The sequence below is a fragment of the Canis lupus genome, chromosome 25 (genome assembly GCF_011100685.1).
Source record: "Canis lupus familiaris isolate Mischka breed German Shepherd chromosome 25, alternate assembly UU_Cfam_GSD_1.0, whole genome shotgun sequence".
Lineage (NCBI taxonomy): Eukaryota > Metazoa > Chordata > Mammalia > Carnivora > Canidae > Canis > Canis lupus.
This window is the reverse complement of record NC_049246.1, coordinates 3,370,618-3,396,155: the sequence shown is the minus strand read 5'-3', so window position 1 is coordinate 3,396,155 and position 25,538 is coordinate 3,370,618. Positions and strand designations below refer to the sequence as shown.

Genomic DNA, 25,538 nt, shown 5'->3' with positions numbered 1-25,538 from the left:
AACATTTACCACAAATAATTTTAGTTGAAAGTTCCAGATAATACTAGTAAGCATTGTAGAGTAAGAATAGTCCTGAATATTAGGGAGAATTCAATCAAAGAAGCAAAACTAGCAAGAGACAATCTATCATCTATCTATCTATCATCTATCTATCTTAAAGGTTTAAACTTATGAAAGTTTTGGAGCTGCTTAAACAGTCTTTGCAACACTTGTCTCCTTGTCTGATGCTGAAGCTTGATGCTTATAGGGCTAGCATTTGGGAAACAAAGATTGAAGTAAAGTGAGAGAGAGACAAAACAGGCTGGAACAGAAGTGCCAAGGAAATTCAGTGGGGAAAAGGATAGAATTGGCAAGTGGTTCTGACAATTGATTTGAAAAAAAAAAAAAAAGAACTGAGATTCATACCTCACACCATAAATAAAAAATAACTCATAGTATGTTATAGAGCAATATGTAGTAGCTAAAACTTCTGGGTAGATCATATAGGAGAAAATCTTTATGGCCCTAGATTAGGTACAAAGTTCTTAGAAATGACACCAAAAGCAAACCAAAAAAGAAAAAACAATAAATGTGTATCATAAAAATTAAAGACTTTTATGCTTCCAGAAACACTCCAGCTATAAACTGAGGAAAATATTTGCAAATCATGGATGTGATAAAGGACTTGCATCTAAAATATATAAATAACTCTTACAACTTGATCATAGTAAGACAAACAACCTAATTTTAAAAATGAGCAAAAGACTCAAACAGATCTTTCATTACAGAAGACATACAAATGGCTAATAAAAATAGGCAGAGGTGCTCAATAATAATGTTATTAGAAAATGCCGATCAAAATCATGAGATACCAATGTATACTCACTAGAATAGCTATAATAAGAAAGATAGTTGATAACAAATATTAGATTTGGAGATGTGGAGGAACAAGAACCCTCATATATTGTTGGTTGGAACGTGAAGTGGTATAGTGTTTGGAAAACAATTTGGCGGTTTCATAAATAGCTATATAAACTTATCGTAGAATCCAACATCTATTTCTATGAATCTAATGGCAACATATGTTCATGCAAAAACTTGAACAGAAATGTTCATATCATATTCAAAATAGACAAAAATCAGAAATATTTCAAATTTCCATCAACTCATGAACATATAAACAAAATGTAGTATATTCATATAATAAAAAAGAATAAAATATTGATACATTCTATAACATGCATGAACTTCAGAGCTAGTAAGCTAGATGAAAGATGTAAGATCCAAACAACTATATATTGTATGAAGCCATTTATATGAAATATTCAGAAAGGGCCCCTTTAGAAATATTCTAAAACTGGATTATGCTGATGGATGCACATTTCTGTAAATTTACTAAAAGTCAATGAATTGTACACCTAAAATTGGTGAATTTTATGAAATGTAACTTGTAATTCAATAAAGCTATTTTTAAAAAAAGAACAACTTGGAATGTACAAGTATAAGCTGGATCCACAAGGATGAACTTAAATGCATTAGTTTTTGTGCCTGTGAACTTGATGATGTGGGTGTCCTGCAGAAACCAGGGCCTTCATCACAGATCTAAACACACACACCTTGCCACCACAATAGGAAGGGACAGAAGGGAACCTAAATTTATATAAGGAGATGACTTAAATGCAATACATTTATTCTTTGTTTTGAGCAACACTACAATGAAGTATATTTAGAAGAATCTTTAACCACTACTTCCAGAAGGTTTCCAAGAAACTTAACAAATAAAATATAGTTCATATAGCAAAGAAGAGTGCAAAGGAAAACAGAAGATATGTTAAACATGGAAAAATGCTTGCGATATAATTTTAAATATAAAATATGGGATATATTAACATTTAATAAGATGTACTGGAATATGATTTTGTTAAAATTTCTGTGATGGGATTATGAGTTTTATTTCTTTATATTGCATTTCATACATTTTTTGAACTTTTAAAAAAGTGAGATATAATTGGGACACCTGGATGGCTCACTAGGTTAAGTGTTTCAGCTCACATCATGATCTTAGGGTTGTGGGATGGAGCCCTGTGTGGGCTCCTGCGATAGGTGGGGAGCCTGCTCTCTCTCCCTTTGAGTCCTCATCCCAGTTTATGTGCTCTCTCTCTCTCATTCTAAAAAAAAAAAAATATTATAAGTGAGATATAACTGGCACCTAACATTAGTTTCAGGTGTACAGCATAATGATTTGATATTTGTTTATACTGTGAAATATTTGTATATATTGTTAATTACCGTAAGTGTAATTAACATCCATCACCAAACATAGTTACAATTATTTTCTTTAAACATTTTTATAATAAGCAAATATTATTAAGAAGATATTTATGATTTTATAAAATGCTTATTCTTTAACTCCAACCAAATAATCAGGTTAAGAGTATTTATTAAATAAAAAATGTTTATTTTGCTTAAATGTTAATAATATTTTCCTTATAAAACAATAAGTGACAAATACAACAAATATAAAGATGTACAACTGAATGCTTGTATTTTTAGTTAGTTGTGACATAACCACTATAAGTTATTTTAGCCCTTTTAAAGGGATAAAAATAGGGATCCCTGGGTGACGCAGTGGTTTAGAGCCTGCCTTTGGCCCAGGGCACGGTCCTGGAGACCCGGGATCGAATCCCAAGTCGGGCTCTGGGTGCATGGAGCCTGCTTCTCCCTCTGCCTATGTCTCTGCCTCTCTCTCTCTCTCTCTCTCTGTGTGACTATCATAAATAAATAAAAATTTAAAAAAAGAAATAACTATATTGTTAAAAAATAAATAAATAAAGGGGTAAAATACATTTGATAATAGATCATAGTGGCATTGTTTGTGGGCACATGATCAATGGAAAATGCACATCAAACAAAACTTCCCAAGTAGTCCTGCCTTTTCTTATTTACAAAAATGCATTTTGTAACAGTTTATTTCCATTTCAATGGAACATACAAATCACATCTTTAAAAAAGAAAAAATATGTTAAATGGTTGGAAAAGCAATTATGTTAAATGAAGAGAATTGAATTTTTAACAGATTTTAGAGCATCTTTTAGGTTGGCCTTTTATAACTGGTTTTTGAGGATATATTCAGGAAGATGTATGTGAAGCCTTGTTTTGGTGCTATAGGACTCTAAGGTGAGGGACTGGGTTAATCTAGAAATCAAGCAGGAAGGTCCTGTTGCTCATGGGGCAGGTTGTTCTTTTCTTATCCATCTCTGCCCCTTAAGGTACAGAAGGGAGCAACATGTCTTCATCATTCTTGGAATCTATTTACTGAATGCTCAGATGTTACAATTTCTCAGGCTTCCAGAAAGATGCTATGTCACAGTGCTGAGGAGCATGGTATTGAACTTTCTGCTATCTAAGGCATTATCAGCATGTGTCAGCATCTTTGATTTTCTGTTTTCCTTCTGAAAAGTTGGCATAAACATGAGAACAAACCACAGTTTCACTTTGTACAGCAACAATGACCTCACCCTCAACTTGTCTGCATAATCATGTGACTATAACTCATAATACACATATTTTAAAAACCAAAATGAGTCTCATGTGTCTGGCCCTGCTTCCTTGGAGCAAGTCATTGAAGATGTGCATTTAGGGACGCATGGGAGAAAATGCTTTTCCAAGTCCCTGCAATTTGAGTCAAAGTATCCTAAATTAGATGAACAAAATAGACATTAGGTATAGCATTGAGTGGTAAATCTATATGAGCATCTGATAATCTTCTTTTCAGAAATATCCCTTTGGGCCTCCACAATGTCACCTAATAGTTTTGCCCTTCCTGTGGCATCTCATATAGAACCATCATATTTTAGGCTCATACCAGTGCCTCACACATACTCCACCCTAGTAATGAGTACTTACTTAACTCAAAGATGTGGCTCTGACAACTGTCAAAATTTCACATTTTATTTTAGATATATCTAATTCAGCATATTTGTATATAGCTTTCCTGTGACTTGACTTTGTAAAGTTTGGAGAGTGGATTTGAGTATCACCTCTATGGGGAGATTAGACTATTTATACCCTTCCCAACACTAGGATTCCATATTTCTATGGCTTAGTACTTAACTCTTCAATCCTCCCCAAAACATTTCAATTATTTCCTTCTTTTCTCTTTAGCTTTGCCTTAGTTGTTGGTGTTTTAAGCAGGATGGCGGAAAGGGAAAAGTAGCAATCTGCTCTTGCCTTTGAGATATATCTCAGAACTTATTTACATCATCTTCCCTAACACCCCATTGATCAGACCTTTCCACGGGGTCACAGCTAGTTGCAAAGAAGGCTGAAAAGGTTTGCCTGCACCCTCATCCCTGCTCCCTGCTCTCATGTTTAACGGAGGATTTCTATTATTATTGGAAGAAAGGGGAAATGCTTACTAAAATATACATAGCACACTCAGATACTATACATACACTTACACACACATACACAGAGGTTTTCGAGAACATGTCACCATTTTACCCAGATAGAGAGATGTATTTTCCAGATGTCAATCAAAATTTAATTCAATAGAAATGAATTACATGTCTGTTTTGAATTGCAGCTTACCTAGTGTGGCACATCAACTTTTGCCAGAGGTAGCTATAGTGTTTTCACTTGCTGCTGTGTGGTTTGAGCAGTTAACCCCTGTAATTCTCCATTTCCTACCTGAAAATGGACTTATAATATATATCTTGTGAGGTATTGTCATATTTAAATGACAATTTAAAGTGTTGTACAGATAGCAAATACTCAATGAAGTTAGTTTAAGTTTAAAAAATTTTCAAGTACTGTGAAAATAAAACATAAATGAGTCGTAGTCCCTTCACTAAATGACTTTATGGGCATTAGATCAGCTTAGCCTAGAGAAGAAAGAGTGAAAGTAAGAAGCAGTGAAGAAATGTATAATTCTTAATTCTTACCTAATTGTATGAGCTTGAGCATGTTACTTCTCTTGAGTCTGAGATTTTTCATTTGAAAAATAGCATCAATTATAACATATGTTAGAGCTTCTTGAAAATTGTGCCGAAATACTATCTCATTTAACCTGTTTAAGAATTCTATAACATGGATATTATTATCTTGGTGATTCCCCCAGGGAACCCATTCTGATTCCTCCAGGGTGAAAAAAAAAGAAACTTAAAGTCCCAAGATCAGAGCATGGTTTGTTGGGGGAGCTAAGCATTCAGACCTAGGTATACTTGTTTCTAAAGCTAATATTATAAATACATTTTATGATACTGGTAATACTGGTGTATTTCATTGCATTGTGAGAATGTGCTGAGAACAATGGATGGCTCAAGTTAGCCAGATGATAGAGAATAGAGTGGAATAGTGAAAGTCAAGACTGACACTCTGGAGACACTATTTGAAAAGCTTTAAATTTAATAATGAAGATTCAATATGTAATTGAGAAAGAAGTAAATAAATTATAAAGTTATGTCACAATCAGAATTCTGGGTTTTCAGAGTTCTCCCTGAGCTAGACCTTTGCCATATTCTCCTTGTTTCTTCTTGCTTGCTTTAAATCCATCTTGAATTTTGGCACCTTTAGTTTTCCTGGACTTTGACCTCTTTATTGTAAAATGTAGGTATTCTTATTCAGATATGGCGAGGTCAACAGATCAAGGGAAGAGTTCTATTGGAAATATAGTTTGTTACTCACAGTTCCTAAGATGAAGGGACATATACCACACAGGGCCACATGGAGGATCCACCCAGTGTTGGTCAGAAGGCAGAAGTAGCAAAGGGAAAATGTGGGCAAGAGCCTATTATATGGTTTCCACAGGAAGTAATGGACAAGACAGGGCAAGCAGGTTTAGGATTGTCTTGTTTGAATAATTTCAGTGGGCTCTGGGATGTAGGGGCTGTTCTTAGTGTTACCAGACAAAGGCTTGTTGCCCAATGTGCATCAATTCAAATACTGACACCAGTGTCTTTTGTGGCAGAGAAGGTTTTATTGCAGGGCACCAAGCAAGGAGACCGATTTCTCAAATCCACCTCTCTGAAGGGTTGGGTTGGCATATTTAAGGGTAAAGGGTAGGCTGAATGAAGTACGATGATTGGATATATGGACAAAGGAAAGGTACCCTCCTTTCTGAGCATGTGCATTCAGGAATCATGCCTCTTAATGGGATACTTGTTCAGAAAATGGTGGCATAAGCATGATGGTGGGTGTAAGATCTCCAGGTGGATCTTCACAGAGGCTACTTTTGTTCTTTCCTTATCCTTTCTACATAGCTGCAAAAATTCTTCCCAGTTTGCTTTGATTTTAGCTAGTCCTAATGGTGGTCAGTTCACTTCTGTAAGATAGGCTCATAAATCAATCAAGCTAGCCAGTTTCATTAGGCTAGAGTGGTAAAACATTTGTTATCTGAACACATGTTAGTTTCATTAGTTGTCTGTTTTCTGGCTCTGGGGTGATTAGGGCAGGGGAACACTGGCCTAGAGTGTGAGAGCCAATAAAGGAGGTGGTTGAGGAGTGGGCTCTAGATTGGTCGGTGTACTTAGAGAAGGTACACTTGCAGGCCAGTTTTTTACTCTCTTTGGGAATTTGCTGGCCCTGGGAGGGGCAGTCCCTCCAGGGCCAGCAAGACACTATAAAGGAGAAAAAATTAACTCTTCTTCTACCTTTGTAATAAACTCTACTTTGTGAGACCCTTCTGTAATAAAGAACAGATTAACAGAAGTAAACCAAAAGTATAATAACATGTACATCTCCTGTATACCTAGGAGGTACCCAGGAAAACTGAGTAATACCCAAATAGCCCAAGTCACCATTTTAAATGCCATCTCTAACCAAAAACAAAAGATGTTGGGATGAGGGAAGCCAGTTATGGGAAGTTATCAGGCAAAACACAGTAAATAAGGATATAGTTGCTATGCAAATTTAAGTCATCATCTCATTCAGGAGTTTCTAGAGATTTAGACGGTCTCCTTTTCCTGACACAGAGAGGAAGACATGCTTAGAAATGGAGATTTCCCTGGCAAATGTAAATGTCTTTTACAAAAGGATAATTTCTACTGGTTTTCAGGGCTTTTCTTACATCTATTTCTTAAAAATAATCAGCCTTAAATAGTCTTTATACTAAAAAGACGTATTTTGGGATGGCATGTTCTGTTCCCCTTTAACACCAACATCTCAAACTATCAAATATAGAAACTAGGAAATGTTGTTACACTCTGACACTCTACTTTTCCTAACTCATAATTGATCCTTCTATCCTTGACTCAGCAAAGTCAGACTTACTAACAGACTTTTTGCGATTTCTGGCTTAATCAAAAGCATTTCTTATGGGCAGAGGAGGTGGGGCAAAATAGATCCAATGAGCAAGTCTCAAATCAATATAATGGCTAACTACTTGGCTTTACAATGAGAAAGACTGTGAGACATACAACTCAGGATATTTAAAACAGTGTGTCACAATCTGTATGTGACCTTCTTCAGTAGTTAATATACAGAATAAGTGTATGTTCTGTACAATTGTTTTATACACTAAAGTAATGCTGTATTAGAAATCAGGAGAATTCAGTCTGTTCTCTGTATTGACACTATATGTGTGACTCTAAGTAAGTCCCTTTGCTTCAGTGGCTTTCAGTTTCCTTTTTTGTAAAGAAAGGATTTAAGTGATCTCTAAAGTCCTTCTAGCTTTAGCATTCTGTTACACTGACAGTGAAAATGAAAATTGTAGAATACATACAGTGCATTACCTATAGCGATTTCATTTCATTTTTAACTTGGTATGCCAACTAGACAGACTTTTTTAGCTTTTGGTTCAAGTATTCTATTACATCCCTCATCCTTCCCTTCAAAAGAAATGCAATGTTAGGGAATTTATTACACATAACAAACATGTGTTTATGATTCAGCATGAGAGAACCCTCTGTCCTCCCCACCCCCAATATTGGGTAAAAAACAGCAGCTTAATCAGTGATTATGAATTCTGAGCTCAGCTTTCCATTTACAAACAGTGAGGCTGAAAGCTATAAACATTCTGACTTCTGCCTGGGGAGAGTCGAATGTTCCAGGAAATGTACATTGCACTGGAAAATCCAGGATTAGTTTTCAATTCCATAACATGCTGTTTCCACAATTACTCCTCAAGTTAGCAGAATGTCCTCAGGATTTTGGATATTACTGTGTCCTGGCAGGACTCAGGAAGCTTTGCTTCCTCAGAGCTGGACACACTGAAATAAAGCTCTAAGAGAGTTAGGAACTTGTTTAACATTACCTTCCCACACTTTTTAAATACCTCTTTGGTGAAATAAGGTGGACAAAACAGTCTATTGACTTGTAAAAGCCTAAAAGATATGTCTTTTAAAAATCACTTAATATATACATTTGCATCATGGATGAGGCAGGGCTGCTTATTCATACTGGCTGAGGAGCAGTCTTTGAATTCATATTATAATTTTAATGGCTAAAACAGTGGAAGGAAAGTAGTTGAGTCTATGAATGATGGTGATGAGAAGTAGTACAAGGAGGGCATACAAAGAAGGCCTAGTTGAATTCTCAAGGGACATCTATTTGATAATGTTTTCTTAACTTGAATTACAGGAAAGCTCGGTAATATTATTTATTTACTTATAAACTGTTAATAGAGTGTCTGGAAGGTTAACTGTTCAGAAATGCAAATTAATAGACTTTTAATGGTGGGTGTTTCTTTATGAATACTCTAGTCTCATATTTTTCAATACCACTAGGGCAAAGGCAATGTTCTAGAAACTAAATATGCCCATTTTCTTGGAACATCAGTTTTTACTTGAGGATTATTTTTATATTGTTAAAAAGAAAACCACAGGCTCAAGGTGAAGTCACTTGCCCCAGGTCAGCAAACCAAGATTTAGTTATAGTTTTAACCTTTCCAGGAAATTTTAAGCCAACCAATCTGTCCTTTTTGGTCAGCACCAATGAGATCATCTGTCACAGGGGTCTTCTCCATACCCTCCCTTACCCCCAAAGGAAGATGAAGTAATCCACCCCCTGCCCTAAGGGAATGTGACCTGGCCTGGAATAGCCTTTTCTTTTATTTTGCTAATAACTTCTTGCTCCACACTCCTTCTTATAAAAACCTTACATTTTGCACAACTCCTCACTCCTCTACTTGCTAGACTGGATAGTGCCTGATTCATGAGTTGCTTAAGAAAGTCAATTAGATCTTAAAATTTACTTGGTTGAATTTTGACTTTTTAACAATATTAAAATAAACATTATGAAAATGAAACAATGCCTATATTTAAAATAAAACATAGGGGGGATCCCTGGGTGTCTCAGTGGTTTAGCACCAGCCTTTGGCCCAGGACGTAATCTTGGAGTCCCGGGTTTGGATCCTGCATCGGGGTCCCTGCATGTGTCTCTGCCTGTGTCTCTGCCTCTCTCTGTGTCTCTCATGAATAAATAAATAAAATCTTTAAAAAAATAAAACATAATAAAACGTAAAACTTAAATAAAATTTCCAGTGGTAAGAGGCTGTTTCTAGTTATACTCCCTCACCCTCTGTATATAGTTTAAATGTTACTGATCTAGATCACCCCTTTTACATTAGAGTATAGATGGTGAGTTGCCATGGCAACCTAGATCTAAAAACTCCAATGCTGTTCATTCATTTGTCCAATAAATCTTAAATAGTCACTCATTATGTCCAAGATATTCTTCCTTGGTTTTCCTGTCAGGCAGTCTCCACCTTCATGGTCCCATGATGATGGAAACCATGCTGCAGACCTTATAATGTCTCACTTTCACATCCAGAATAAGAAACAAAAATCTGTTTTCCACAAATAACAAGAATGGTTTGCATCTCATTAGTTCTTATTGGATCATGTGTTTATTACAAATCAATTCCTCTTTCTGGAGAATTATAATACTTTGATTTGCTTATGCCAGGTCAAATGCTCGATCTCTTCCTGGGAGGAAGAAACATATTCAAAGCATATGGACAGAAAATAAGAGACAGATTGGCTTCCCATAAAGAAAAGTAGGTTATGATTATGAAAGGAACAGTGAATACATATTGGCTGACAAAACAAGAGATGTGCAGTAATAATACTCCTGTGACCAAAATAATGATTGTTATTTTTTTAATTCAAAGAGCTTAATTTTTCATAATGCCATGGCAGAGATTATAATTTGGCAGTCTTTGGGCCAAATTTAGCCTGAATAGTGTTCTTAAAAAATAAGTTTGAATGGCTTTAGAGGTAGTATGCTTCCACAAGTCACTCCTTTTTTGTCTTCTACCACTAGCCACTAGCAGCTTCATTCATGCACATTACTTACAATATCTGACTCCATTCAAGGCATACTCTAGGAACTCTTTGAGATCATAATTAACCTTTCTATCTTAGACATTGTGACTGGTCTCTCTGCTCTGTATCCTGATGGTATTGTCTTTGTTTTGTGACTCTCTCAGTAACTCTATCAAATTTTACTAAGTTATTCTGTTTGGGAGGTTTCTAGCCTACAACTGATTATTAAAAATAACTATTGATTGATTGATTCATTCATTCATTCATTCAATCAATCTATCTATTTGTTTTAATGCAATGGTTATTTAGTCTGACTGTGGTGATATGCTGAATTGGTAATAAACTTCTTTCTTTCTTATAGTAAAAAAATATGAAGGGACACCTAGATGGCTCAGTTGGTTAAGTGTCTGCCTTTGGCTTGGGTTATGATCTCTGGATCCTAGGATGGAGCCCTGTGTCTGGCTCCCGCTCAGTGGAGAGTCTGCTTCTTCTTCTCCCTTTGCCTCTCCCCCCCAATCATGCACTCTCTTCCTCAAATAATTAAATAAAATCTTAAAAGAAAAAAAAGAACTATGGAAAAGCTTAAAATAATAGTTGCCCTAGATTGAAATCAGAAATATTTTGTATAAGTTCCTCATTTACAGATAAAGGAACCAAGGTTAAGTGGTAGAAGAAATTCAAACTAGCCTTTCTGATTTTCTAATATAATGATATGGTTAAAGTAGGATATGCATATATACTTTAATACTATGGGTCGCCTTTGAATTTTATTTTGGCAACTAATACAAAGTCACTGCTCATAGAAAATACATTTCCTTCTAAAATTACTAAAATGCTTTTTATATTTTAGTAGGAACCTTAAAAGCAAATGGAGTGTATCTTTTTGTTTGTTTATAACCAAAATATCTAAATAATGATATTTTAAGAGAAACAAAGACAGAGAAAATTGACCACAAAATTGAAAACAGAATTCTTTTCTGATAAAACAAAGCCATTTTTTTTTTGAATTAGTAAAAAGTAAGTAACAAAACAGTTTGTCTCTGGCTATTATATTCTTTTAACTTAAACACAGGGTGACTTCCTGCTCCAATAAGAGTACTAGCACTGTGTGGAGGTTCTTGCTCTGTTGATTGTATGGTGAGTTATACTCTACAGAAACCAGGAAAAAGGGCACTTGCTTAGATCAATCACATGTGGATTTAAAATATTGTACAAAATAGCTTTTAAGATACATATTTGTTAATGAACTTAACAGATATTCATAAAACTGACTTTTAATATACTTTCAAACTAAAGCACATTTTTATTCCTTTCTAAAAATCAAAATTCCTCCTCCAAGTTGAAGCTTCAATTATGCATTTACAAGGAGGAGATATGATCCAGGTTTCTGAGTAATGTGATTTTAAATCCAAATCATAAAAATAAATATGACCACCAATTAACAATTGACTGAGGTCCCACTAAGTGCATAAAATGACCTAGATTTCTTTTCTAGGTTATTATTTCAAAGGGAACTATTACCCTCTAGTTGAAAATGTTTATAAAAAAAATAGAAACCAATGGAGTCACTTCCATGATGGACCACCTCTAACTTCAGAATCTGAGTTTGCTTTCAAACTAATCATGTGTTCTGCCAGCAGTGGCTTGGGTGGGGAGTGAGAAAGGGCTGTGGGTTGTGGAAACTCTGGAGATTGTGGGAAGCAAAGTGCACAGGAAGGCAAGACAGAGTTCCACAAAATTAGAGATGGCAATGACATGAGTTGGTAAAACAGGGGTGATCCCTGCTGGCATGTATGTTTCCTTCCACCATGCTTTGGTCTGGGCTTTGTTCTCTGAACATTCCCATGCAGCTTTAGATGTCTGTCTCTCACTTTAAGAAAAGGCCTGATTCAAGGGAAATTCTAGATGAGCCTTGATGTTCCAAGTACACTGCTATTACTTTTTGTCTCACCATCCTTCATTTCATATTGAGTATTTCATCCACATGCAAACGTGGCTAAAGAGCCAGATACCAACTAAGCACTAAATGCATGTGCCTACAAATGCTACTTTATTCAGAACTGGTTTTAAGTAAAGCTTTTTCAACTTGGTATATAAAGACATATAACAATTTGTAAAAAAAAGTCAAAAGTTTTGTTAATTCTCTTATTATTTTGAAATATCTAATTATATTTCATGTTATAGCTCAAATATCTTCATGCTATTTTTGTCTCTTTCCATATTTTTTGGAGTTCAGTATATAAAGGTTCAAACTCCTAATTGCCTCTTAAGTCTTCACTTTAATCATTTCATGTGGAGTAGATACTTTCCAATTTCTTCATTCGCATCCAAGTAATGTAAACCCTTGTAAGTGCTGATTTAATTTTTTTTTTAATGTTGAACTTTATTCCACTTGCTAAACTTGACCCGGGTTTAAATTTAGCCTAAGATAAAAACTAGGTCCTTAAGGGTTAGTATCTTTTGCAGTTGTTGATATATGTGCCTCAAATTGATTGTGGACCCAAGAGGTCAGACAAATTTGAATGTTAGTAATGGAAAAACATTGAGGTGACATTTATTCAACATTCTCAGGACAGCATAGCCAAGGAGGAAATCCCTTGGTTCTCTTGGGGGAATTTCGCGACTTCCTTTCCTAGTTCATAGAGTTATGAGTCAAGACATAGAATAATATTCTAACTTGGCTCCATCTGTGATCCTTGCCTATATCCTCAGCTTTCTCCTCACTGAAATTAGGATGTCATTTTAAAATTATATTTGTTGAAGATTATTTTCTTTTACCAAGAACTACATATAAGCCCCTTTATTTTAGCTTTGCCATCTACATTTCCTCTCAGTATTATCACTTTATGATAATGCTCAATAGCATAGAAGTTGCTAGGTGCTTGGGGGCATAGTGGTTTTTGTGTGATTGACAGAACTACAGTGTCAATTTCCTCCTAAAAACTTTGGCCTTCACATAGAGCTATCTATATTCTTTTAGTGTAATTAATACAGATGTCAAAAAAGAGAACATTTTCATATGAACACACAAAAGTGTTAATACATAGCCTGTCACTTAAAATAGTACTAATATAATAGTTTAAGCCAGAACATAACTAGTGATGCAATAGATTTTAGAAGGACAGATAAATATGATACTTTCAATTGAGAAGTCTTTATTGAAAGATAGAATTTTTAACTGGGCATTGAAAAATAAATAGCATTTCACCAGAAATAGAAGGAATAGAAAGGGATAGTGCATAAAAATATATGGCTTTTTAGGGAATTGAGTAAACTAGTGAACTTGAGCATAGATCAGTGATAGGGAGTGGTGCGGTTATAATGGGAGAGGAATGGCAGAACAAATTGTGGAAGACTTTGAATGCCATTCTACTGAGTTTCACACTTAAACAATGGAAAAACCTTTAAGATTTTGTTAAGGAAGTGACATAATTTTTCTGGTTTTGGTTAATGCTTCAGTTATGACACAGATGGCATATTCTAATCAGATATTTCAATAAGAATTTAATAAAGGGATTCTGTAAAAGATGTTGGCAAATGTACGGAAATCAAAGAAATATAGCCTATAAGCCTTGAAACTGGGGCTGGAGGCAGGGTCTTACCATCTACAACTCTAAAAAATAAAATCTGGAAAGAGAGCTGTGTAAAGAGGGCCACCTGATTGATCAAAGACATCAACGCAATAAATAATCCAGTTTCATTTTGCTTACCTTTTGAATTCTTACCAACATTTCTGATTGGCCAAAACCAATCGGAAACTAAAGGACAAGAATTATTGTTGATGTATTCTATATACCTCAGTTTCCAGGGGGACAGATCAATATCTGGAAGGGTAGAGAGTAGATTTGAAGGGACAAATGGGAGAGATCCAGAACAATTTGGAAAATAGTTTGGGATGGTAAGAGAATAAGCAAAGCAATCAAGTGAATAAAAGAAATTCCTGTAGTAGTTCAGGCAAAGCTATTGAGAGTCTAAAACAGATCAGCATTAATGACAAGACAAGGGAAGAGAGGATAAATGGCATATGGAGATAGAATTATCAAGACTTAACACTTTGGATGTAGGAAGTGAAAGTGAAGAGTAAAACAAAAATGACTGTTGAATACTCTCTCGTTTCCTCCAAATATAGGTTACAGAAGAAAGAATTGATGTTTTTACATGCAATAAGTTTAAGTGTGGGTAAGTGAAAATTGGACATTTGTCTCTGGGTTTAAGAAAAGAGGTCAGAGCTAGAGAAGTATACTTAAACAGAGTCTGCTTTGGAATTGACAGCTGAAATGCATGAATATTGTCTAGGGAGATGATTTAGAAGATGTGAATCAGGCCAAGTGTAGGAACTTGGGGAATACCACCCAAAAAGGAGAGGGCAGAAGTGTGAATCCTCAAGGAAGCCAAGAAGCAGCTATAAGAAAGTATGGAAGGAGAGCAGTCAGATACCAAGGAAGAAGCCAAGATGTGACAAAAATTTCAAGGATGAAAACCCATAACTTTCATATATACTTAGTTAGAGAAGGCTTGGGAGTAGAGTCAATCTTGTTTTCTTTAGTGTAAAATTTTGGATGACTTTGCCAGTTATTATCATTGGATATTTCTCTTCAGAGAGTAGTTGATACTTTAACTTCTTAAACAAACTTCTATTGAGCATGTAACTTTGAGCTCTAAGATGAGCAATACTGAGGTTATAAAATTGACATAGAATGTATAGTTGCTCTCTAAAGACTTATAATTTTACTGAAATTGCTGGAACAGAACACAAGGCAATATATGTAATACAAAGCTAAATGGAATATTTTTAAATGATAAAATATATGGCCTAGAGAATTCTGTTTTTGCTCAGAAGAAGTAAACTTCTAGTTTTACTTGAAGGTATTATAAAATATGCATCAAGATCTCCAACTCACAGTTCACTAGAATATAAGGCCACCTCAAAGAAATACTGCCAACATTTCTTTTGTATGACAGTGGGATTTTTTTTCCTCATGAAGTTGAAAAAGGTAACCTGAAGCATGAGTTAACAGTAGAATTGCTTGTGATGAGTGAAATGTGAAGGAGAAATTGGGACAGAGGCATAGACATAGGGAGAACTTCATATAAATATTAGAGTTTTGTAACCACAAGCCAAGGAACTACAAGAAGCTAAAAGGGAGGCCTGGAACAGATCCTTAGAGTGTTCAGAAGGAGCTGCTCCATGCCTTCATCTCAGACTTCTAATGTCCATGATTGTGAGACATTACATTTTTAAAGATACTTTGTAATACTTTCTTAACAGCAGTCCTTGAACACCAGTGCATCACCTTATCTATACCTACGGTTTCAACTGCCATCATAAACCTATAATTTTCCAGGGAAGAGATTTCCAAAATGTGTGCCTCCAGATGTTATGGGCAAACATCTGGAGTTTTAGAAGACACTGTAAAAAGGTGGTTCCACAGGAGTTCTGCAGTCAAGAGTCAGAATTCCTCCCATACATGACCATACAACATGTTCTCACTAAAGCATGTCTTGAGAAATTTGTTCTGGGGCCATGCAGCTCTAGTGCAATGAACTGTAGGCTTTCAAATTGTTACTGTTGCCTGATTTAGTAAACCTCCCAATACAAAGCAATTGATTTCATAAATATATGTTTTAAATGTATACTTTTTAAAAATGTGGACAATTTTGACAATCTTTGTAATAACTTTTAGTGCCTTTGCATTTCCTCAAACATTTTGCTAGTTGCTATTCTAGAGACATCTTAAACATGATTTCGGATGGTATGTTGTGTTCTGTGTGCGTGCATGTGTTCTAAAATACATAATTACATATTTTGGATCACTAAAAGCACAGTAACTTTTACTTAAAGTATGACTTGTCTTAATTTATTTTTGTAAATAAATTGGAGAGTTGAAATAATTTAGGATGAACATATGAACCTAAAACTGTAGTTCTCCACTTTTTTTTTTAATAAACACTGCTTTAAAATAAGCATATTGGGGATCCCTGGGTGGCGCAGCAGTTTAGCGCCTGCCTTTGGCCCAGGGCATGATCCTGGAGACCTGGGATCGAGTCCCACGTCGGGCTCCCGGTGCATGGAGCCTGCTTCTCCCTCTGCCTGTGTCTCTGCCTCTCTCTCTCTCACTGTGTTCCTATCATAAATAAATAAAAATTTAAAAATAACATAAAATAAAATAAGCATATTATTTGGATAAACTTCAAGAGTCAACTTTTCCTATCTTCAGGATAGTACCAACCTCTTGATTGTTTTTATCCATCATAATTCTGAAAGGGTAAAACAAGTTTTTTTCTTGGGAACATTTCCCTTTATTTTCATTAAGAGGATATTTTCCCTAATCAGCGTCTTAGAAGTCACTGAGTTCCACTTAGAGTTAATTGGTGATCATTTCCTTTTATGCTATTTTAGATAGTTACATCTTTCTGTCTTATTTTATTTTATCTTGTTTTTTGTTATGTTTATGGGAAGCATCAGTTATATTTCATTTGCTAAATCTACTGCTAATTTGCTCTTTTGCCCTTACGCTCTTTGTGTGGCATCTGAATCAACTGCTGTACAAATGTTTCTTTAGCCACATAGATGCAACTTTGGAACAGAATAAATAGGCAAACATGACCATATAGACACTAAGAAAGTAGAGCATTAATAATCAGTACTTAAGTCCACCAGGGTTTTTTCCTTTAGCACATACTTCTTATATTGCATTGCAGTAATAATTTGTGACAAATGTTTATGCCAGAAATGTAGGGAGACAACCATAGCTTTGAATACTTTGTACTTCTTATGAAGTCTTAGCTTGTGGGGTTGGCAGATTTGAATTTTATTGAAAGAAAATAGCTAATTATCACACCATTCTTTTCCTAGATAAGTGGGATAGTTTTAAAAGAAGTCTAGCATTGCCTCACACATAGCAAAGGAAGCCACGAAGGACAGAAGATAATTTCCAACTCTACATGACCCTGTGGGTCCTGTGTCTATAAATATGGATGGCTCAAAGCCAATAAAAATAAACATCATATAAAATTCCTGGCCTTCTATGGAGTAGTACTATTGACCATTATTAGGGGAGAAAGAGCTTACCAAACTAAGCTTGTGGTAAACTTAGTTTACTTTATCATTAAAGGTTTTGATTCCAAGGTCTAGTATTTTCTTAACCAAACATCTTTAGACTACATAGTCTTTACTAATCATTATGTTATGTCCACGATGAGTTGCTTTTCCCCTTCCCAATCTAGATATCATTCACAGTCTATAGGGTGTGTAAGAGGCATGCCTAAGCATTTATAATTCTGCACTTTTAGCACAGAGGTGACTTTAACAATATTTATACTACTCGAGGGGTTAATTTTGTGTATTTGGAGTTCCCTGAGTCTGTTAAATTCTTCAATCAGCTCTTTGCCTGCTTTGCTACTGTAGCAAACTTTAAAACTGCAACCATTCCTAACTCAGTTGTCAGGGGCTTGGCAGTGTTTGAAGGTCAACCTTCTCAACTTCTCAACTTACAATTGGCCCTCAAATACTTCTCATTTATTCTCTCATAAAGTGGCCAGAAGTTTAGAGCTGCATGTGATGGATTGAGAAAGCAAGAACCTCATTTTTCTTATGAATTCATGTCTGCCTTTGTTGGTAAGGATGAATTTAACATTTTCTTCACCTTGCCAACCTAACTTTTTTCAAAGAAATATGCAAATACCCTCTTATAATGAAGCTGCTGGGCATTGTGTAGCTTTTTTGTCATAGAGGACAGTAGGCAATCTGCATGGATTTTACAAGGGATGTGTGTTTAGGGGTGTGTGTGTGTGTGTGTGTGTGTGTGCATGTGTTCGAATCTGTTGCCTGTGAGTGCTTGATGGAATGAGAGAAGGAGAGAGAATAGAGGGGAAAAGTGGTAGATTCAGGAGGGAGTTAAAATGGGATGAAAGAAGAGATGCATAAAGGAGATACTTGGGAAGATACATGAACAATATATTTTCCTCCTCTGTTTCCCCAAACAATACAATAGAAATCTGTGTTTCTTCATTTCCCTTGGTTACACATTTTAAAAATTTAAAAAGATGGAACACTTGTATACTCTTTACACAGATCCACCTATTTCTATGATTTTGCCACATTTGCTCTTCTCCCTCCACACACAAATGTTATTTGGTGAATCATTTGAAAGTAAATTGTAGACATCGTGGCACCTAACCCCAAATACTTTAGCATATAACTTCTAAGAATGAATATTCTCTGATGCAGCTATTATTGAGCATAAGAAAATTTAAAAATATTCAATAATATAAAATATCATCATCTCATTCAAATTTCTCCAAAACCCTCAAAATTATTGAGAGCTAGTTCTTATATATATAATACTATTTACATTATATATAATATAATATAGATTTAATTATATATATTCTTATATATATATTTTTTTAATCCACGATCCTTTCAAGATTCATATGTTGTATTTGAATGGCTATGTCTCTTTAGTATCTTTCCACCTAGAACAGTGTCCTGCCCACCCCCATTTTTTTCCCCAGACATGGATGAAGGAGAGAGAGAGAGGAGGAGAGAAGAGAGAATTGTCATATAAAATTTTTCACACTATGGGTTTATCTGATTATTTCTTCATGATTAGGTTAATCTTAAACATTTTCGGCAATAATTCTAGATAATGTTATGTAATTTCTATTGTATCACATAATTACCAGATATCCAACTGTCATTTGGTTAAGCTGGTGAATATCAGTTATCTCCGTTGTAAAAGCATATTCTCTCCTTTCTAATTGTATGTAATTTATGGGGCTTAAGTCCATATAAAAATTCTGTTTTCAAAAAAAAAAAATTCTGTTTTCAATAATCTTTCACTCAACAGACTTGGAGGTTATAAAATTCATTTTTAAAAAATTCTATCAATTTTTCCATATTTATTAGTTTTTCTCTCTTTTTATCTGTCTCAACTATGTCTATTAGCTCATGGCTTCCCTGCATTATTATCCATAACCTTTATTATTATTCTTTTTTAACTGAAGTATAATTAACAATGTTATATTAGTCTTAGGTGTACAATATAATAATTTAACAATCTGTACATTACTCTGTGCTCATCAAGGTGAGTGTACGCTTAATCTCCTCTATCTAATTTCACCCATCCTCCTCTCCTCCTCCCCTCTGGCAACCTTTAACCCATAACCATTATTATTTTTGATGCTCAAAGTATGCAAAACATTTCCAGTTGGAGACTTCAAATCTCAACCTTTTTTTTTTTATTGTGGTAAAAAAAGACATAAAAATTACCATCTTAATTGTTTTTAAGTGTACAATATAGTAGGTTGATTATGTCCACATTGTCGTGCAGGAGATCACTAGAGCTTTTTCATCTGACAAAAGTGAAATAACACTCATTGAATAACAACTCTTCTTTTTCCTCTACTTCAGCTCCTAGTTAATGACATCCTACTTTCTGTTTTTAAGAGTTTACTTAGATATCATATAAATAATATCATGCAATATTTATTTTTTTGGACTGGCTTATTTTACTTAACATAGTATCCTCAAAGTTCATCTGTGTGGTAGCATATGACAGGATTGTTTTCTTTTGGAGATTGAATAATATTCTATTGTACTAATATACCACATTTCTCATATCCATTCATCCTTCAATGGACATTTAGGTCACTTACATATCTTAACTATTGTGAATAAAGAGAAAGTGAATATGGGTGTGCAGATATCTCCTTGAGACTGTGTTTTTAGTTCTTTTGGATTCATATCAAGAAGTGGGATTGCTGGATCATAATGATAATTCTGCTTTCAATTTTTTTAGGAATCACTATATGTTTTCCAAAGTGGCCGCACCATTTTACATTCCCATCAACAATGCACAAAGGTTTTCAATTTCTCTATATCCTCACCAACACTTTTTATTTTCTGTTTTTGATAGGTCATCCTAATGGAAATGAGGTGATATTTCATTATTGTTATGATTTGCATTTCCATAATCATCAGTGATGTTGAACATCTTTTCATATGCTTTTTGGCCATTTGTTGTATCTCTGGAGACATGTCCATTCAAATCTTTTGCACTTTTTTTGATTGGGTTATTTGTTTTTGTTGTTGTTGAGTTATAGTTATTTTATTTTTTTTAAAGATTTTATCTATTTATTCATGAGAGACACCGAGAGAGAGGGGGCGGGGCAGCGACACAGGCAGAGAAGCAGGCTCCATGCAGGGAGCCCGATATGGGACTCCATCTCAGGACTCCGGGATCACCCCTGGGCTGAAGGCAGGCGCTCAACGGCTGAGCCACGTGGGTGTCCCCCTATTTTTATATTTTTTATATTAGCCCTTTATAAGATTTGTGGTTTACAAATATTTTCTCCCATTCCACAGGTTGCCTTTCTATTTTGTTGATGGTTTTCTTGCTGTGTAGAAGCTTTTTAGTTTGATGTACTCCTGCTTATTTTTGCTTTCATTGCATATCCAAGAAATCATCACCAAATCCAATCTCATGAAACTTTTCTCCTGTGTTTAATTCTAGGAGTTTTATAGTTCCAGGTCTTACAAATAAGTATCTTATCTATGTTGAATTAGTTTTTGAGCCATTTGGCCCTACTTACTTTCTTTGCATGTGGATATCCACTTTTCCCAGCAGTATTTGTAGAGGAGGCTATCCTTTCCCCATTGCATTGTCTTAGTACCCTTGTTGTAGATCATTGACCATATATACAAAGGTTTATTTCCAGGCTCTTTATTCTGTTCTATTAGTTTATATGTATATCTTTTTGCCAGTTTCATACTTCTTGGTTTACTATAGTTTTGCAGTATGTTTTGAAATCATGAAGTATGAGATTTCTGACTCTTTTTTTCTTTCTCAAGATTGTTTGGGCTTTTTGGGGTTCTTTGAGATTCCATGTGAATTTTAGTGTTTTTTTCTTATTTCTGCAAAAAATGCCTTTGGGATCTTAATAGGGATTGCATTGAATCTGTAGATTGCTTTTAGTATTATGAGTGTTTTAACAATATTAAGTCTTCCAGATTATGAACATGGATGTCTTTCCATTTATTTGTGTCTTCTTTTTTTATTTAAGCCAATGTTTTGTCATTTTCATTGTACATTTTACTCCTTGGTTAAGATTATTTAAAAGAATTTTATTCTCTTTGATCCTATTAATTTCCTTTTCGGATTGTTTGTTGTTAGTATACAGAAATGCCAAATTTGCTGAATTCACTTATTCTAAAAATTAGTTCTAATCGTTTTTTATTGAAATCTTAGGGTTTTTCATGTATAAGCTTATGTTACCTGCTAACAGTTGATTTCTTGCTTCCCAAATTGAATGCCCTTTATTTCTTTTTCTTTCCTAATTCCTCTGGCTAGGACTTCAAGTACTATTCTGAATAGAAGTGATGAAAGTGGGCATATTTGCCTTGTTCCTGATCTTAGAAGAAAAGCTTTCAGTTTTTCATTGTTGAATATAATGTCATCTGTGGACTTTTCATATATTATGTTAATAATAATTTCATATTATTATTGGTAATTTCCTTCTATACCTAAAAGGAGGATTTTTTAACATGAAAGGTTACTGAATTTTGTCAAGTGTTTTTTCTGCCTCAATTAAGAGGTTCATGTAATTTTTGTCCTTCTTTCTGTTAACGTGGTGTATTAAGTTGATTGATTTTTATATTTTGAAACCCTTGCATTCCATGAATAATCCCACTTGTTTATGATATATGATCCCTTTAACTACTCTTGAATTCCATTTGCTAGAGTTTATTGATGATTTTGCATTAATATTCATCAGAGTCAGTGGTCCATAATTTTCTTTTCTTGTGGTATCTATCTAATTTTGGTATCAGGCTAATGCTGGCCTCATAAAGGTGAATTTGGAAGTGTTTCCTCCTCTGTAATTTTTTGAGTTTGAGACTAATTACTTTTAATTCCTCAAATATTTTGTAGATTTCTGCTTGAAGCAATCTGGTGCTAGGCTCTTCTTTGTTGGGAGATTTTTGATTACCAATCTAATCTCCTTATTATAGTTAAGTTTGTACAGATTTTTAAAAATTTTCTTTATGATACAGTCTTGAAAAGTTGTATCTTTCTAAAAATTTGTCCATTTAGTCTATGTTATTTAATTTTTTGGTGCATAATTGTTCATAATAGTCTCTTTAGATACTTTTCATTTCTGTGGCATCAACAATGTATCTGCTTTCATTTCTACTTTTTGTTATTTGGGTATTCTATTTCTTTAGTCTAGCTAATGGTTTGTCAATTTTGTTAAACTTTTCAAACAATCAATTCAAATGTCAACGTGTGTGTGTGTGTGTGTGTATTCTGAAGTCACATCATGGAATGGTGTTGATACTGGATGCCACCTAGTATTTCAATTACATTCAGATCATGCTTTTAAAAAAATTCTCATTTTTTGAGAAGAAATGGAATATACAAATGGGAGATGCTATCATAAGAGAAAGATGTTAATGCAAATGTCAAAAGTAAGTAAATGCCAGAATCAAGGTGATATCTAATAAAGAATATGTTGCAGGGGTGTATGATAAAGCAAATAATAGCATTCCTTCTGGAAACTCAAAAAGCTACACTATTTTGTAAGTAATTTTGGTGAATATTTTGTCTTGTGTTTCTCAACCTTATCTTGATCTGCCTTTTCTTGTCCCTTGGTAACTGGCTTTATCTGAACCTAAGCAATCATTTTCACATATGGCCAGTTTCACTCCAAAGTTCTTGCCATCACCAACACCCATTACCTTAGATGTTTCTTCCCATGTATTTTCTATGCTGAATGCTTAGACTATGTTATCTTTATAGAGTCCTAAAATGACTTCATCTACCTAAGACATGGCTTTATAGTCTGTTTATGGGATCTTGCTTCCCAAGTTTCCTTTCTAGTGTCTAGTGTATTTAATTTGTCCTTTAGTCATTCTACACCCCTTTAGCCTGCTCCCAGCACAAACTTTGTTTCTGTTTTTTTCCCAAGTGTTTGTTCCTTATTTGAACATTCTAGAGGAAAAACTAGGCGCCACATTGTGTGGGGCCTTAAAAGACAAGGTTCAGTTGGGCTATGTATGGCAATTTAATATTAAAAAAATACAATGAATGTATATGAGAGACCAGAAGATTACAAATAAGATATGTAGCCTTTAAAACGTGGAATTTTAAAAACTATATTTTAAAATATGGAAAGTAGAAAATATGAAAGAAGATGGTAAAGTAAATCTTAGTATACTTTGCCTTAGTGAAAATATTAAGCCTAGGGATTTGATTTTTTAAAACATATCCAGAAATATGTTGTATTTTAAAACGATTAAAAAGATACTAAGAAGTTTAAAATAAAGGCATGAAAAATATGTACTTACTACCAAAATAATAAAATAAGGCCAAAGTAGCAAAGTAGACTTTTTTTTAAAGTCAGGAAACATAGAATGTGTAGGGGAGAATATCATATGTGGCAAAAAAGGAATGTCATATTTTGTCTTATTTTGTAAAAGACACAATAGATAGAGTAAGATGTCATATCAAAGTTGGGATAGGCAGAATTTTAAGATAATGCCTCTCCTCTCTCCTTGAGTGTGGTCAGGGCCTGTAACTTGCTGCTAATTAATAGAGTATGGCAAAGATGAAGAAATCAAGGCTTAGAAGCAGTTTGCTTGAAGTTAAAGGGAGGTCATTCTCGGTAGATCTGACCTAATCAGGTGAGCTCATTAAAAGAAGTCTCATGCTTTTCATAAATTCAGAGACTGGAACCAGAACCCTCTTTCTTTCTCTGTCAGTTTCTCTCTATCTCTTGTTCTTTGCTGGCTTTGAAGAAACAAGTTGCCATGAATTCTACGATTGCAAGAAAATTCTGACAATATTCTGAGGAATCTTGGAAGTGGTTTATTTTCTAGTCAAACCTCAAGATGAGAACACAGCTTAGCTGACACTCTGATTTTAGTTTTGTGAAACCTTGAGTAAATAATCCAGTTAAGTTTTACTTAGATTCCTGACCCACTTAATAAATAAGTTGTTTTAAGCCAATAAGTATGTGATATTTTGTAATGCTGCAGTAAATAATGAATACAAAAGCTGAACATATATATGCAGCAAACATATATTTAGTAGCCCCTAAATATATAACTCAGTGACTGATAAAAATTTGAAAATAGATGAGTTAAAATTGATGTGATGAGTTTGAGATACTTTTCTCAGAAAATGATGACCAAAACAAATTTAAATATAAGGAAAGAGACAGAAGGCTTAAATATGATCAACAAACAAATATATATTTAGGTTATAGTCTTATCTGAAACCCACAAGACCAGATGAATTTCAGAATTTAGATTTTTTTTGTAATAAAGAAAAATGATATAAAACATATGCTATATATTATCCCTGGAGGGATCTAGCACAAGACTCCATGATCAAATCTTAATATTTCTACAGCTAAAAAAATAAATAAAAATAAAGACACTAAGTACCTGCCTATCAGTTCAGGATAGGTTTTTGTCACTGAATCTATTCAGGGCAGCTTACATTTTTCCAACAAACAACTTTTTAAAAAATCTTAACTTTGGAGATTTTTGAGTTTTAGAACTACAAATAAAATGTTATAGGCATGTATTCTATATATGACTTTACATCCAAAAATATGAGAATCCACATTCTTTTTGGGTACATAAAGAATGTTTACAAAAATTAGCCTTGCATTGGACTTTTAAAAAATCCCCAATATATTCTAAGGAATCAGGGACAAATAGACCATGTTTTCCAACCTTGATGAAATAAAAGATGAAGTTAATAACAATTGGAAAGCGTAAAAAAGAATATCACATGTCTGGAAATAAACTGTTAAATAACCTTCAATAGAATAGGAAAATCTAAAATAATTATGGAATGCAGCATAGCAATATATTAGGAGGTTATTTATTACCTCAAATGTATAAGAATATAAATATTGAAAAATAAGCTAACAATACACTAAAACCCAGAAAAAAGGCAACAGAGAAAAATTGAGAGGTCAATACAAATGTTGGCTAAGCCCTCAGAGTATGGCCTTCTTAGCTGAGTGGGAGATGGAGTCAACCCTGCAGAATGATATATATGAAAACAGGGGAGTAAGAGTTCTCACCACAAGGAAAAGAAACATTAATTTTTTAAGATTTTGTTTATTTATTCATGAGAGACACAGAGAGAGATGGAGGGGCAGAGACACAGGCAGAGGGAGAAGCAGGCTCCACACAGGGAGCCCGACATGGGACTCCATCCCAGGTCCCCAGGATCACACCCTGGGCCAAAGGCAGCGCTAAACCGCTAAGCCACCTGGGTT

General features: G+C 34.5%; 1 long non-coding RNA gene across 1 annotated transcript in view; it reads left to right on the top strand.

The window, feature by feature from the left end:
• Positions 1-25,538, top strand: part of LOC119877529 — a 112,819-nt gene that overhangs the window by 19,156 nt on the left and 68,125 nt on the right. The window contains exon 3 of the long non-coding RNA XR_005378314.1: positions 14,371-14,420. This is a non-coding gene — a long non-coding RNA (uncharacterized LOC119877529). The remainder of the gene's footprint in view (positions 1-14,370; positions 14,421-25,538) is intronic.